This window comes from Dromaius novaehollandiae, chromosome 7 (genome assembly GCF_036370855.1).
Source record: "Dromaius novaehollandiae isolate bDroNov1 chromosome 7, bDroNov1.hap1, whole genome shotgun sequence".
Lineage (NCBI taxonomy): Eukaryota > Metazoa > Chordata > Aves > Casuariiformes > Dromaiidae > Dromaius > Dromaius novaehollandiae.
In genome coordinates this window covers 38053936-38068375 of record NC_088104.1, presented here as the reverse complement: position 1 = coordinate 38068375, position 14440 = coordinate 38053936, and the positions used below count along the sequence as shown (strand labels likewise).

The following is a 14440-nucleotide window of genomic DNA, read 5'->3' as shown; positions in this document are numbered from 1 at the left end:
TAATTTGCTTTTTTAAAGAGTTTTTTGTCCTAAGTCTGATCTTTACCATAGGCTGTGCTTTAGCATGGCATTTGTTGAGCTGGTACAAGACCACCACCACCCCCTTGCCCCGTTTGGTAGTGTGAAAGCAACTAGCAGCAGTTTGTACCCTCCTCTGCATAAATGCAGTGGTGCCCTGTGTCCACTGTACAACCCCCGGGGGAAGCTGCTGCTGCTGCTCTTGGCTCCGACCTAACCAACACCTCAGTCTCCCATTTGTTCCCCCAAAGGCCCAGGTTACTCTGAAGTGCAGACCCAGGAACTGGTCCTCCTTAAGACACACAGGGTTACACAGCACGTAACTGCGGAGAGGCGGACACCAGCACAAGGGTCGCAGTCTAAGTACATGTCTCAGCCATCATAAAAAACATTCCACCACTGCAAAAAAAAATTCTACAGCTGTTCATACATTGTACATTGACAGATTTCCTCAGCCATCAAACCAAGTTTTATGAACTTTGCCTTTACTTCCAGAACTGGAACCTAATAAATTTTTGTTTGCAGTGCCTATGGCTTTGTCTATTGCTTCAAAACCTGCAAATACACAGCGGAGCTCAGAGATGCAAGCTTATTAAAGCTCTTTTAACTGGGCACCAGGGCATGAGTGCATAGCTCACCGCGTTTGTGTTACAGACTGGTAATTTCAGTTTCCTACCCCATGCTGTGGTTCCTTTATGCCAGTTTCTCCTCTCCTGAAGCAAAGAAGAGTTCCCACACATAAGCACAGGTTGCTTCTCTGCAGTGTAATCTGGAGACCATCCAGTTATATAATGAAACAAGTGAAAAAAGCCTTTGAATAGTTTCCTATCACCAGCTAAGATGACTACCACTTTCCTCCCAGGAATGAAAAGTACCTAGCTGCCTGGAACCTAGTACTGTCTGCATAGCTTTAAATTTAAGAGAAAGCAGGAGAAATTGGAAATATGGTGACTTTATGGCAGCTGTGCTAGACTTGCTTCCATACCAAATGTGAAAAACTAATGGCAGATAAACAACTGAGAACTGCATTTCCCATTTGATTCCTTTGAAAGTATTTTGTGCACAGTCATGTTTATATGAAAAGTGAGAGTCATATCCTTAAGCATTTGCCTTCACACACATTAGATCTGAGGTATAAATTTGAGGTATAAGTTTGCCTTGGAACAGAATAAGCCTTTCCCCCACCTTATTAATTCAAGATAGTTTTCCACAGATTTGGTCTTTGGCTTGTCAAGGTTGAGGTTTTAAATATCTACTCACCATGTATCGACTCTTTAGCGGAGGCTCTTCAATATGCCTGTTACCTAGGATGCTACGGATTCACACAACAGTGAAATCGTCCTAATTAGCACATGAGAGTTTTCTATTCCCAGAAAGGAACATTTAATATTCCAGAAAACGGAGCAGAACAGCTGCTAGTGTGGGGCACCAGGACTCCTCACTGAGCTGTGGCACAACCAAGTAGCTCAGCACCCGTTTTACAGGTACTGCTTCTTATCCCAGAGAGCACTCCCCCGCTCCTCTGTGTGAGGACGCACGGGGGAACGTCTCCTAGCACGCTTGCAGTCACTGCCGGAGACTGGCAATGGCAGTACCCAGAGAAACGAGCATGCAGCTGCGAGGCAGCTGCCAGAGCCAAAGGTGAGCCCTCGCCCTCATGCCAGACCATCCGGTGAAGGCACTGCCGAAGACGGGCCAGGGCCAAAGCTGCCCGATGGCACGCGGCCCCTCGCCTGCCTTCTTCCCTGGGACAGGCCGGAGCTCAGGAACACACCACGCTCTCCAAGGGCCCTCCCTTACTCCAGCCTGCTGCAGAGAAGCACAGGCCAGAGACCAGCCACACCCGCTGGATGACTGACACTCTGCTTCCCGGCCCTCTGGGTTACAGCCCTGTTAAAGCAGAAGAGCCCTTCACCGGGGGTGACAAAACTGCACTAGCAGCAGTAACCAATTTTACTGTGATCCCACAGCTTTGACTCACCTTGGCCAACGTCCCAAGGGCCCTGACGGGAAAGGTGACAGGAGCTGTGCCGAGTGGCACCTCCTGCTGTCCAGCAAAGGGAAAAGCCCAAGACCATGCTGGCACAACACCCACCCTGCTTTCTATCTGACAGTGTGCTGAGCTGCGTGGCAGCAGAATTAGGGATGCTTAAAGCTCCAACTTTCTAAAGGACTTCAGTTTTGCAAGGCCCAAACATCATCTTTAGCACAGTCGCACAAAGTATGCTTCCACTCAGTTCTTCAGCTTATGTAAACAGAGATATATTTATGTTCCTAGCAAAGGCTTCTTCCTGAAACACGGCTCACAGCAGTCCAGTTTGCTCCATAACACACCACTAGCTAGAGCGTAGCAATGTCCATGGTAGTGTCATGCAGTCTCAGTCAGTGCTTTTGCACAGAAAGCTCAAGTTACCTTTATAACACAAGGACGGCAGGCTAAGCCTCAGTACTCCATTCACATATTTACGTAGGCATTTGGCATACTCTGACCATCCGTTTCCTCCCCAAACCTATTCCCTTATCAACATGCCCAAGTCTAAGTGAGGGTGGCATAACAATGAAATCAAATGGATGCAGACAAAGTGTACAAGCAAGCCTAGTTGTTTTGAAATCATTCTTTTCTCTCCTGTTTCCTTTCAGGCACATCTGAATTCTGTGTTCTATTGCAAGTCTTGCTCCATTATGAAGTTACTCTTACAGATACTGTTAAAAATAAACATAGCGTACAGACAATACATGCTTGACTAGGATTTCTGTGCAATGAGAAAGCAGTTCCAAGAAACTCGAACTATTATAGTATCCTCTGGCATTCACTGAAAAGCCTCAGGAAATTAAAGATACTAAGTTCTCCTTTGTTTAATGAGGAGGCTCTGAACTCCAGACTCACAACTGCTTCATCCACAGGAAGAAAGAAACAATTCTCTTACATAGCAGGAGCCTGACTGCACGTTGTTGGAGCAGAGCGCTGGACAGGTAGGCAAAAGATCCATTAGTCTTGCCTGTCTTCCCTCCTCTCTTTTGGCTGAAAAAGCAAACCTTCTTGGCTTTTTGTTTTCTACTTAAAACGGAGATCTCCAGGAGAGGAACTGTTTGATTAAGAAGTGATTGTTAGCACCAGGCCCAGAGAGCTCCGAATTTAGGCAGGGCTGGGTGGCTAATACAGTTATGACAACAGTACACACAGGCATTCAGTAAGGTCTAGTTCTTCATGAGATATGCTGCCTCTTAGGCATGCCTAATTAAGAACAGAAGAGAAAAGACTTTGTTAAACTGAAGTCACTTCAGATGCCCAAAATTTGATTTAAACATACTAGAGAGGATCCAGTCTAGTATCACCTTAGTAGCATCACTTGGAGAGAGGGTTTCAAAAGGTATATTTGTGAAAGACAATAGGGGTTCAAGTAAAGCTCTACCTGCCTGCTAGCTCACACTGTTTCTTACTGAATATTTATCTCTTTTTGTCCAGTCTAAGTACACTAAATAACAGAGCTTATACTCATCTGCTTGGAGGAGAGGGGAAAAAACAAACAAACAAAAACCACACCACATTCAGTAAGGTGAATTTCCCTGCCAATTAGTTATGCATGACAACATATCAGTATTTCGAGTCAGATGTGTGGAAACAGTCTTCTCACTCCAATAACAGCAGTAGCGCTAGTGTATGTATAAGGCATCACATCTCTTTGCTTTAGGGAGATGCAGCGGCTTTACAGGTGCAAAGGAACACTAGGCCAGGATTGACAAGAGGACATACAATAAAACAGACTCTTTGCTGGACTACTTGGGAATAAGGACAGCTTAAAATCCCACAAGTCCACCCCTCTCACACGAGACAAACATCCTCATTCTTCTCCAGAGCCTCCTGTGATACCTTTCTCGGTTCTAAATAATTTGTCCTACTCCCCTCACCCCTTCTCCATGCAAACTAGTTCCCCCAAACTGGTCAGTCTTTTCAGAACTGAACTAAGCCTGCAGAGACCAGCTCAGTGCCCTGTAGCCGTCGGGCTGCCTGCATCGATCCCTCTGCTGCCCAGGGAGCGCCCGGTGCTGCTGGGCGCGTGGGACGGCAGCGGGCGGGCACGCTTTCCCAGCTGGCCCACTACAGTGGCGCAAAAGCTGACCAGGGTCAGCTCATGCAAACATCCTTTACTCCTTAAGAGCTGCAGGAAAGAAATACCTTTTTCTTGAAAGAGTAGGGCTAAGAGAGACTATGTTACATTCTTACTCATCTTTAAGAAAGAATACACCATGAATGCATTTTTTTCCACAAGATTTGGCTATAACACCCTAGGAGAACGCAATCCCATAATGGGTTTGCTTTCTACTTAGAAGTTGATGTCAGCTGTTATGAAAGCATGTTTCACTCAACTGCTCTTTTACTCATGACATCCCCAGTGTGACTTTCACTTCTGCCTGGAGTACCTGAAGGAAAGAAGGGCTTTTTTTTCTTTTTTTTTTTTTTTTTAATTGCCTGTGAATATTGCGGGGGGGGGGGGGGCAGGGAGAGGAGGAAGAAGGAGAACAGGAAGAACTAATAATTTTATTTTTGAGCATGGAGATATCAGTGCAGCACTCAAAGGGCAAGTATGTTCTTTCATTCAGGAAGTAAAAAGTCATCTGGATATGCAGGTTATGGATTCCATTAAAATCAATCAAAAACTCTCTAAAAACCTGCACTGGATGGCTAAAGTGAGACAACCTGCCCACAGGATATGAACATTTAATTGCTAGTTAGAGTTTTTAGGATTTTCCTGGAATGTGTCAGTATATCTAGACACAAATACAGGATATCCTTAGTCACATTCTTCACAAAGATCATTTGCATTTATAATGTCACATCACCAAATTAAATTTTGGAAAAAAAAAAATCCTAATTTCCTGACATCACTTAGTTAGTACTTGTAAAATACCTGTTCCAAACATCTCTTCAAAACTTATGCTAAAACACTTTTGTTACAAGGAATATTAGCATTTTCACAAATTAATTTAAATCATTCAATGATGAAGCCACTTTAAACTTAAGACTAATGGAACCTAATTTTCTCTCGGGAAAATGCACCAAATATACCCATGGTGGCAGAGCTGCTTGCATATGACAGCTGGTTGACAAGGTGAGAAGAAAACCTTATCAAAGAAAGACAGAGCTCTTCTATTGAGGAACTGCAGTTGCTTAGCAGTTCCTTACACCTTCTAGTGGAAGCAGAAACCTTTGGAGGTAAAGGAGTGCACACTAGACTTATTTATATTAAGGCCACTTTACCAATAATTGAAAAGGCCCTAATAACAGGAGGCCTTTCACACTGCCAGAGCACAATGAGAAGGTTTAGCAACAAGAATTAAACCTCTAAGTGTTAATGCCTGTATTTCTGTTGCAAAGTAAAAAAAAAAAAAAAAAAAAAAAAAAAAAAAAAAAACCAAACACTGTCCCCCCCCCCCCCAAAAAAAAAAAAAAAAAGAAAAAAGAAAACACAACAGAATGCAAGTTAGATACAGGAATATGACCGCAACAACAAATGGAGAAATGAACAAAACAGACGGCATGGTTCACATGCTACATGAATAATGACCTAACACCAGATTTATGCAGCAAAGGTTAGGAAATACAAATCTTACAAAAAGTTAGATGGTCTTTGTCCTGGTTTCCTTACACAAAACAGCACCAGCTCACACAAAGATCTACATGCACTTTTCCCGGAGTATTCAAGCAAATACCAGTTAGTACCAATTGGCCAAATCCAATGGTATTCCAGAGAAATAGCACAAATGCTTGCCCATAACTCAAGAGATGGGTTCTAAACTTGAAGGTATCACAAAAAAAATCTCTGCATTCAAGTCACCTAGGAATTAAATAAGACATTAGGCTTTACATTCCAGGCAGTTTTAAAGATGGGATTTAACAGCAATAAAAATGGTGCCTTCTGAAGTTATAAGCAAGAAGGATAGCTAGATACAGAAAGCATCAGGAAAGAAATATCAGAACATTGCAACTTGTACCTGGCTAAGGTTGAGCCAAAGGAGGTGACAAACGAAGGCGCTAACAAGCTCTGTTAGGCTAGACACTAGAGTCCTTAGGCATTATTATAGGCTCACATGGGGCCAAACAACAGATGGCAAGCAAGATGGGCAGGAACCTACAGCATAGGAAGAGAGGCTGAGGGAGCTTGGCTTGTTGGGTCTGGTAAAGAGGAGGCTAAGGGGTGATCTAATAAATACCTATAACTGCCCTTCAAGTAACTGTAAAGATAACAGTCAAACTGTTCTCAGTAAAGCCATACAGGGGGCAATGACCACAGATCATAGCTTGGGAGACTCAGGCTAGATAGTAGGGAAAAAATTTCACCAGGAAGATTGTGTTGCACTGGAACAGGTACCCAGCAAGACTGTTGAAATTTCATCCTTGGAGGCTTTCAAGACCTGCATAGAAGCAGCCACAGTTGACCTGATCTAGTGTTGGTAACAGACCTGTTTCAAGGAGGAGCTTGGACTAGAGACCTCCAGAGGACTGTTCTCAGCATTGCTTCTCAGACTCCAAGAGATCCAAGAGAGCCCAGAAATGTGCCCTGACGAGGAAAAGAGCAGAGGCAGAACACTGTAGTCTGCGTAAGATGTCAGTGGCCTGAGTCCGTAGCCCAAGCACAGGCCAGAGACATCCCAGGCTGTCCCACAGGCCTCCCGCTCCTGGCTCAAAAGTACGCAGGGCTCCTGACAGTCCTGTGTCATGTCTGCCAGCTCCATGAAGATGTTTAAGGTCATCACTGATAGCACACAGCACTGAAGATTTCTACATTTAAGCAACTAAGATCTCCCTATTGGTAAGAACTGTGTAAGCACCCACATCGTAAGCTATTGTCCAGTGACTTTCCTGTGGACATTTCAGAGAATAGATCCAAAGGATTGTTCAGAGCACTGTGGGGCCATCAGACGCTTTGTGGCTGCAAATTTGATCCATTACTTATGTCCCAAGAGGAACTAGGGAGTTGCTTAAGAGTGCAACTCTTAAGAGTGACATTAAGAGAATAGTTTAAGAGTAGACTGGCAGGGGAAGCTAGCCCACGACAGCTGCCGAGAGGGAGGACAAGGGTGCTATATCATTGCTGCTCATATGACACTTGCACTGAGGAAAACCACAAAGCTCTGCATCCAGTATCTCTCAGTCTAGCCCTGCTCACGGGTTTAAATAAAGACCATGTGACACAGGGGGCTGCACAGGCACCAAATGTTTGGCATCATCTGCCAAAGTGGCCAGAACGCTGGAAAAGGATGGCTGTCTCCAGGTGGCCCACCTGAGCGGCAAGAATGAAAGCACTATAAAGTCACGGATAAGAACAGGCAACTCAGAGGATCTGGGTAGGAAACAACAAAACCCAGACCAGTGCTGCTGCACACCCACCAGTAGTCAGGAGTCAGTTTCTAAATCATTTCAATAAAAATCCCAGCTCAGAGATTAGAACCAACACTGGGAATTTAGCTTCTGACTTTAGTAGGGTAGAGTCTCAAACTCGGTTACAGCAGTGCCCTCCACACTTGCCAATACTAAAAAAATCCTCACCAGTCACATAAACCACTTACTGCCAGGTCAAGCAGCTTGCAAGAACCTCCGGGAAAGCCGAGCAGAGCACTCGCGTGCCGCAGCGTAGGCTCAGGGAGATGGCCCCAGGACGCAAGGAGGCCGTGAGCGGAGCCTGAGCGCAGGAACGCAAAGCGCTGCTCCCTGCCTTTGCCGTATGTGGCAGGCTGACCACGGTGAGGCAGAAACACAGGCTGCTTGGAAATTTGCTCCACAGAGACAGAATTAAACCTCATACGATAGTCACCTACAAACAAATGATCTTCCCAACATTACCACATCTTTCTTAACTTCTATCTTCTTGAGACACTTCCTACTGCATTCAATGCCTAATGGGACAAACACCTACAGAGTTCAACAAGACATTACAGGGCACATTCAGTTCCTCAGCTAAACAGGCTGGAAGACAACGTATCTTTGCAATACTCACATGCCCTAAGCACAAGGAATCTCACTGCACAGAGATAACTAACAGACAGGGTGAGCACAGTCCTCTCTGAAGAGTTTGTCTGTGTTTGTATGTAAGGCACATTCGTACACTTTTTGAAAGCAGACAGAAAAAAGCTTAGAAGACGTTTGACATTAACAATGTGAAAAAACATATTTTGATATAACATCATTACTTTGATGATACAGACTATTTATTAAGAGTTACACTAACTATCTTGGCTAGCAAAGGCGGGAAGCAAATCACTTGGCAAGGAATTTGTTCAATTTTGCTCCTCTTTTTGCTTGCAGAACATCCAGATTCATCACAATCCTACATGATTTCTCACTGAAATTAACCTTTTTTGTTTGTTTTAAAATCAGAGTATCCATTTTAAAAAGCATTCTGCATTCAGTGAAGGGCTTGCATTGTCTTTTACTAGGCAGTATTATAACTCCGAGTCCTGACTCAAAGCTCTAAATATCATTTTAAAAATTAATAAAAAATATCCACAAACAGACTTTGGATCAAGCATGAGTATTTCATTTCCAAGAAGCTCTTAGGTATATTTGACAGGGAGCCAGTTTTAAGCACAATTTAATCTCCTGCTTGAGAGAAAATTTGCAAAGGTATAAGTGAGAGTTAGATGCCCACTTTCCCTTTGTGGACTTGGAAGAAAAACAACTTTCTGCCGTGTACTTTGCTGAACAAACAGACAAAAAAACAAAACTGAAAGAACATAACCACATAAAAATCCAAACAAACAAAACAAAAACCCACCAGCTCACTGACTTTTGAGATTTTCCCCCCTCAGAGAATCAAAAGTTTTGCCTTTGCTGTGACTCGGTCTGATTTCACCCAAAGCTGTGAAAATTTGGAATTCAATTCAGCAAAACACAATTTTTCAGCTAATAATATTTCTTAAAAACTTTTTTTGGATTGAGGCTTAAATAAGTCTCTCTTATCATTCACATGGTTTCACAGAGCTTAATGTTGGGTTCAGGTATTGCTGCTTATGGAGGTAAAAGACAAGCAATACATTGCAAACACTATCCTGCATTGTTGCCTCTCAGTCTCAGTGTTGAACTTAATTTTTTTTACATTTGTAAGGGATTACACTGCTCAAGTAACCATAAGCCATAGCCTAGTAACTGCTAATGCTAAACTACATTAGCGTGTTTGCCAGGAGCAAACTGCAGGAAGGGAACAACTCTGCACATAGTTGTTTATGCCTTATAGTCTTCAAAACACCAGTATCAATTAAATGCTCTCTTGCTTTTCTCTTCCTAGCCCTGCTCCTACAACCAGATCATTTTAACATCTGTTTATGTTTCAAATGGACATTCTTCTGGTAAAAATACGCCATTACCGTAGTGCTTCATGATTTGAAATAACTCTTAGTTATGAGTTCAAGAATAAACCTTTCTTCACAGAATTCTCCTTTTGCAAGTGACTCTGGATATGATCTACAGCCCATCTGAATTAAATCCATTCATAAGATATCGTAAACCCGTTGAAGATGTGAACATTGGCTGTCAGGGGAATATATCATGCAGTGCAATGAAAGAAAGTTTATTCATAGCCTAAAAAGGGCACAGAAAGCTCTACTGAGAAAGAGTACACAGAATTGAATGAGACGGCCAATCCTTCTACGCGAGGAGGTTGAGGTGATGAATTCAATTAACAAAAACGTCTTTCCCAGAAATAGAGTATGAGTGCTCTGGTTCAGAGGGACCAGAGCATAGCAGGCTCAGGAAGTATTTATGGAGCACAGTATGTTATCTGTAGCAGTATTTCCCTTGAGCAGCAACTCTTTTTTCTCTCAGATCCCCCGGTTCAGCACCCTTGGGTCTACCAGAAGGATTCTGAGTGGAATGAAACCAGTGTTGTTCTTGATCCAAGACGAGATAAAGTGCTCCCCAGAAGGGACTCAATTAAATAAACTCGCTTCTTACAATGAATTCAGAAAGGTTCCAGCTTGGCAGAAATGTATCAGTTCACAAGAAACATTCTGCCTTTTCCTTTCCAGTTTCAGCCTTTTCCTTCTACACTTAGCAGTACAGGGCAGAGTCCTTAGAGCACTTCACCACAGACAGAGCAACGGCAGGAACAGCCGCCACTATGGTGCTACAGTCCTGCTCTGTTACGGCCTCCTGTGCCCAGAGCAACAACAAACACAAGCAGCCTCAGAGTCTTTTCTACTGAGGAGCTGCCTTTAGGTTACACCATCTCTTACGGCCACACTTTTTCCTTCTTTACCACCCCATTCAACCCCAGACAGAGGCTGGGAGAAGCACACAGGTTACTCAGCAAAGGTGGCTCCATAAAGTGCAAGAAGCCAGCTGACAGAAGAGGGCGGGGGGGGGGGCAGGCAGGCTTGAGGACCATCTTAGTCCTAGAACCTGGGAGAAGGAAGTCTCATGGAATAGCCTGTATTTGATAGCACAGAGAAGAAACACTGGATTTCCTGTGCAGGACAACAGGCTTTCCCCTGCCATGTTCCAAGGACTTGCTGCAGGTATTAAATTCTTCATTTCTTCCCAAAGTTCTTTTTGGCAGTCAGTGCTTACCATTCCCAAAGCCACATTTCTTGAGGAATAAATGGAACATCTGCAAATCTGCACAAGTCCTGCAATATAGTTAGCTACATTGGCTCTAGTCAGATGTTCCCTCACCCCCCAAAATGTTCCTTTTACTTTTGTCATAAAGTAACATTACTTATACAAAATACACTTACTTGGTTTACTAATTAAGAATAGGAAATAAAGTGTTAGAAGAATAGTGCAGTCTATGTTGTGGACACATTGCAAGATCATGGGTTAGGAAAGGAACATGCTTCTTCATTTACATGGACTGGATGCACAGAAAGATTTAAATTGTAAAGATACAGATGACTAAAAGAAAACCAGCGTTTCAGGCCAGCTTTCCAGCTGGTGTAAAGTGGTGTGGCTCTGCTCACTTCAACAAGGATAAGCCTGGTGTAACCAAAGCACAGTTACTTCACAGAGAAAGAATTAAGGTTCCAAGTGAAAATACTGAAAAATCTGTCAGTGCAACAGTCTTGAACCTTGCCTCCCCTCCTATCCCCTTCCCCTGCAAAAAAAGCAGCTGGTCAGCAGAGTACTGCATGATAGGGCCTGTAGACTACCCAGAATTATGAAAGAGAACAGCCTCTCCCACCCTATCACTTCAAATAGCGGTGTTAAGAAAGTTATGCTGGACATTGGTTAGTGGCCTGTTCCTGGAGCCCCAGCACAAGCTTTTGGGGATAAACAGTTTATTGCAGTGCAGATGGATGCAAAGGGGTGACTACCACAGACATAGTTGCCATTGGCACAGTAGAGCACAGGCTTTCCTTCCTACCCTACGTGCACCAAGTGATGGCCCTTTCACCGATGTCCACCTTCTGTTTCCTTGCCAGCCTTGCCTGGCCTATTCCCAGCATGTTTCAGGTCTTACAGCCATTCCAAGTGCATGGCAGGCGAGGGGAAACGCAGCCAAGAGCTCCACAAGGAGGATATGCAGCAACAATATACCACACTATAATTATCTGGGGGGGGGCCGGGAGGGAAGTACACTCAGGGCCCTCTCCTTCAGGAGGGAACACAGCCCCCCAGGGCAGCTCTCTTTTACTCAGAGCTGTGTGAACTGAGCTGCGGTGAGCAGCTCAGCTCCATCACTGCAACAATTCCTTTACTGGGCTCTTCCCTAGGACCCTACTTCAGTTACCAGGGGGAGCTGCACCAGCTTGCTGTTGTGCAGGCTGAGCCCTGGGCAGCGAACACCCCTCTTTGGGCCAGGCAGACTCCCACTCTGGGGAGCCCCTCTGGCAGCCCGGCACAGCAAGCCAAGATGCCCGAGGCAGGCCTGGGCGCCTTGGGCTCCAGTGCGGGGACTCGCTCTTTACCCTTGGCCCCCCCAGGGCAGCATCGCTAGAAGAGAAGGTGAGGGGAGGCTGCAGCTTTGCCAGCTGCAGGGCAGGGGCTGCTCCTCTTCTGCTGACAGCCCCCGTGCACAGCTTCCCTCGAGCAGAGGCAACCCCTGTCCCAGCCTAGCCCCCCGGAGCCGGTGCCGCGGGCTGTGCGGAAAGGAGGGCAGGCCGGGCAGAGGAGCGGAGCCCCCCTGCAGCAGGGCACCTCGGAGGAGGTGGGCGGGCAGCCCAGGGGCTCCCCGAGTCGGGACGCAGAAGAGCCGCGCTTCCCGGCGGAGGGGAGGGAGCGCCCGGTGCCCGGGAGCGGGTGGGGGCTTCTCCCCGCGCCCTGACGTAAAAACTAAGCGGGGCTGCTCGCTCCGCTTCTTAAGGAGCGCGGCGGCGCCGGGGGCGGAGAGCGCCCTGCCCGCCGGAGCGCCGAGGTAAGGACGGGCGGCGCCGGGGGACCGGACGGGACGGGACGGGAGCCCGGGGCGGGGCGGCCCCGGCGGCCGGCGCGGGGTCGGGGCCGCGGAGCGGGGCAGCGGCCCCGGGCAGAGCCGCGCGGAGCTCCGGGCGGTCCGCGGGCAGCTCGCAAACGCCGCTCGCCGCCGCGGTCAGCGCCCGAGGTCTAGGACTGAGGGGAGAGCCGTAATTCTGAGCTGCAGCCACGCAAACGGTGACCAGTCAGCTAGTGAACTTTTTTTATTGCAAGGCACTGTACATTCGGGGGCGGGGGTGGTTAGATAGCGGTGGTGGTAGCAGGGAGTCAGAGCCCTAAGCATCCCCTCAACTCTCCTCAGCCATGTAAAAATTCCCGAGACTAATAGCAGAACGCTCCCTCAGTCCAACCGGATCATGAGGACTAGTGCTCTTGGCTACTGGTCTGACCTGCACCGCACTAAGTGCCACAGACCCGCAGATGCCTGCCCTGCCCTGTCAGTCCCTTTCTTCACACCTCTGACAAATCCAGAATCCCTCACCTTGTTTTAGCCAATTTTATAACTCAGAAAGTTTCCCGGGGGTGGGGAGGAAAGCAAAGTAACCGACCCAGTTGTTAACCAATGCAAACCTGATTGCCCCCTGCTCAAGTGACAGAATCATCTTTAAAAGCCAATTTTAGTATCACTCCTCAGTTTGAACGATTTTTTTTTTTTTTTTTTTTTTTTTTTTTGCTCATGGTCATATCCACAATTGCTAAATTGTTTTCAAAACCAGTAACAGGAGAAATAAAGGACTTTTGAAAATAAGGAAGTATAACTAAATTCAAATCTTGTCAGAGGAACAAGGCAACTATACCACAAGAAGAGATTTCAAAGTAACTTTTGAGCTTGCTAAATATGAAGTTAACGACGTCCCTTGAAATGTCACAGTAAGCAGCTATCTGTGTGCATATTGCACAGCATACAGTGCATGGGTGTCTGCCATCCAGCGGAAGGGCTTTGTGCACAAACCAGTCCGAATGGAGTAGGGCCTCACAAGACTTGTAGTCTCGCCTTGGAGAGAGCAATCAAACCCTGCCTCCAACAGCAGGGCACACAGCAAGGTGCTTCTGGAGATCTTGACCACAGGCATAAGGACAGCCCCATTTTGTTAAGGTAAGCATCAGTGCAACAGGGCTCCTACCACTGCTGTCATAGGCAATCACCCACGAGGCAGAACAGTACGGGAAGACTGTGCTGTCCCTTTTCTACTGATTAAATGCAGGGGTCAGATCCAAGACTGTCAAGCCAACTCTGCTCACAGAATCCTAACTCAGTTTAAAAACGACTGTAACAGTTGGAGAATTAATTCTCTAAAGTCAAAATGCCTCCAAAGTTTTGCCAGAACCCCATCAGGTAGCCAGACTGGGGGTAGGCAATATCACTGCCGGGACTGAAATCTCTGAAGAGTCTCCTTTAGCTCTGCAGTGGAAATACAGTCCACAAAGCGCCCAGCCCTCTCCCCCCTCATGCACTGGCCCACGGAGAACAGCCCAGGAGTGGGCTACCTTCCACACACAGTCTGTCCATACAGAGTTATCCTGCCTCTTATGTTTTCCTTTACACAGCAGAGAGGCATTGCTGGTGCTGCTGATGAGCACTCATAGAAGAGGCTGTCTACACAAAAAAACAGCTGCTGATTAAGTTAAGCTGACTGAGACATCCAGTTAAAAGAAAAAAAAAAAAAAAAAAGCCAAAACACTCAAGGATTCAGCACACTTGTTAACACTTGTTTGCCTCAAAATGATCTCAGGTGTTGCCAATTGCCACAGAACCCAAACCTGTTACCTCTCATACACATTAGAAATCTGTATTAGAAATTAAATGAAATTGAGGGAGATGACTGGACCTTGCTGTTCCCAAAAGGTTATCACTCTTAGGTTTCCCCCCCCCCCCCGGTAGCTGCTAGTTACCAAGTTTCACAATTCTAACATAACAGACAATCATTGCACTGATCTGCGACAAGCACCTGTACATTACATTACCAGAACAATTCAAGTCTATATGCACGTGTGCATGCATATTGTGTAATACAG

General features: G+C 45.9%; 1 protein-coding gene across 1 annotated transcript in view; it reads right to left on the bottom strand.

The window, feature by feature from the left end:
* The window catches only part of LOC112990548 (putative malate dehydrogenase 1B), a 66891-nt gene that overhangs the window by 7357 nt on the left and 45094 nt on the right, over positions 1–14440 (bottom strand). The window lies entirely within an intron of this gene.